Source organism: Fukomys damarensis, unplaced genomic scaffold, assembly GCF_012274545.1.
Source record: "Fukomys damarensis isolate Sample0158 unplaced genomic scaffold, DMR_v1.0_HiC HiC_scaffold_35, whole genome shotgun sequence".
Classification (NCBI taxonomy): domain Eukaryota; kingdom Metazoa; phylum Chordata; class Mammalia; order Rodentia; family Bathyergidae; genus Fukomys; species Fukomys damarensis.
In genome coordinates this window covers 43,465,260-43,467,482 of record NW_022900947.1, presented here as the reverse complement: position 1 = coordinate 43,467,482, position 2,223 = coordinate 43,465,260, and positions in this window count along the sequence as shown.

The following is a 2,223-nucleotide window of genomic DNA, read 5'->3' as shown; positions in this document are numbered from 1 at the left end:
TTTTTTTTTTTTTTTTTTTTTTTTTTTTTTTTTTTTTTTTTTTTTTTACTATTACTTTATCAGCAAATCAAGTGAATTTGGCCTTGGCAATTTACCCAAAATTCAGGGAGTTCTTACCTCAGCCTCTGCCACCCTTTCAGTAACATTGTCTAAATTGTTTAAAGGATTGTTATACAATTATCAAATTCATTCTAATAACCTTCTGATATATCTCTTTGTTTCTTCTCTTGCAATTTATGCTTGCCCAATGCTGCTCTAAAAGCAAAATATGTCAGGTTACACCAGGGTTCTGCTTAAATCTCTCCTGTGTCTTCCATCCTCATTCAAAGAAAAGGCCAAAGCCTAACAGCCCACACAGCCTGTCTTGCTACCTCTCTCACACGCTCTCCTAGAGCTCTCTGAGCTCTCTCTGCTCCAGCCGTGTGGCACCTCTTGCTCTTCCTGGAGCATCAGAGCACATTTCTACCTCAGAGCCTTGGTGCGTGTCTCTCCCTTCCCCTGAAATGTCCTCCTGCAAATGTTAACTCCTTTGCTCTTTTGGCCCCTTTGGTCATCCAATGAGAGTCCACCTCTACCCAAACCTACACTCTCTCCTCACACCTTGCTTCACTGTTCATTCCCCTCACCATTCAGACATGACTCATAGTTGATCACTTTCTTTGGTTGCACCTACTGACATGTGGTTATGTGATCATGGAAGCTTTGTTTTTATTAACCCATGGTCTAAAAATGCCATAAAATAGGTGTCCAATGAATATTTGTTGGATGAATGAATGTACCCAGTTCTAGACCAATGTTTAAAGTTGAACTGATTAAATTTATGTTTTTTTCTTTTTTAGTAGATTATAACACAATTGTAGCAACTACCCCCCCATCTGCCACCAGTTATGCATTCTGATTATGTCGGTGATGACCACGATGATAAAATGTGCTGAATACCAATGATAACCTGGAATTTCCTACAACTGTAAACTTTCTCTAGTTTTACCACAGCTCTGCAGGTACAGATAAGGGAATTGGAGCTCAGAAATACTGAGTGACTTTTTCATACTGCCCTATCTAGTGAGCATCACACCTGGGATTAGCATTCAGCTACGTCAGATTCCATGAGCTGTGCAGTTTTGTTTTGTGTTGTGTTTTTTGCTGTTGCTTCTATCTGAGACAGGATCTCACTACTCCATGCTGGCCTTGAACTTAATGTGTAGCACAAGCTGGCCTTGAAATTTTGATCCCACTGCCTCAGCCTCCCAAGGGATAGGCAGGCACCACCACTCCCAGCAAATGTCTGTACTTTTAAAAATTCCTGTCCTACCATTCACTACAGACTACCTAGATGATTTGATTCCTTATTGGTTTCTATTAAAGGGGGGACTGTTAAAAACCAAACATAAAACAATGACCTTATATAAATAATAGCATTGCTCATAATTGGGAATGTCATAAAGCTAGATTACTTATAGAAGGGAAGTCAATTTTGACGTAGTTTAGTCCAACTTCAATATTTCACAGAAGATTTGAAATCTATGGAGGTTAATTTGCCTGAAGTTGGTTTGCTCAGTGACGTGGTCAGGAGTAATATCTGAGAAGACGTGGCTCAAGGCCAGGTTCCACCTCCTGTGTATGACCTGGAACAAGATTCTTAACCTCTTACCCCTTGCTATCTTTATTTTGGAATGAAATGGAGTCCTTTCATAAATTAGGACCATTCATATATATAATCATATTTGATATATAGCTATCACCATGCATAATGACTGTAGCTTTCATTCTGAAATAAAACCATTATAGCATCACAAAGACCCAAATCTAACACACAGTCCAATGTATCTTATCAATTACTGTGCCTCAAACAAAACAAATATCAACCTCCACAGGAAGGTACCCACTGTGGAGCCAGGATTCAACCCTGAAATCCCACTTTTCAATCTTCTTCCAAACTGTGACTTAAAACAGTGTGGCTCCGACTGGCAATACAGGGGATGCCTCTGTTGCTCTGCAATTTTGGTGCAGTACTGACTTTGACTGCTGCTTTCTGAGAAAATGAGACGAAAGAAGGAAAAGAGGTGGTCTTCCAAAATGATGGGATAAACACAGCACAACAAGTGAGTGTGAACACACTGAATTCCAAAGCATTTGAAAACATGAATATATATTTTTAAACACATCAAAGTCCTCCAGAAACAATAGAAATTGAGCTCAGAAGGAAAGAATTACTTTGGCTAT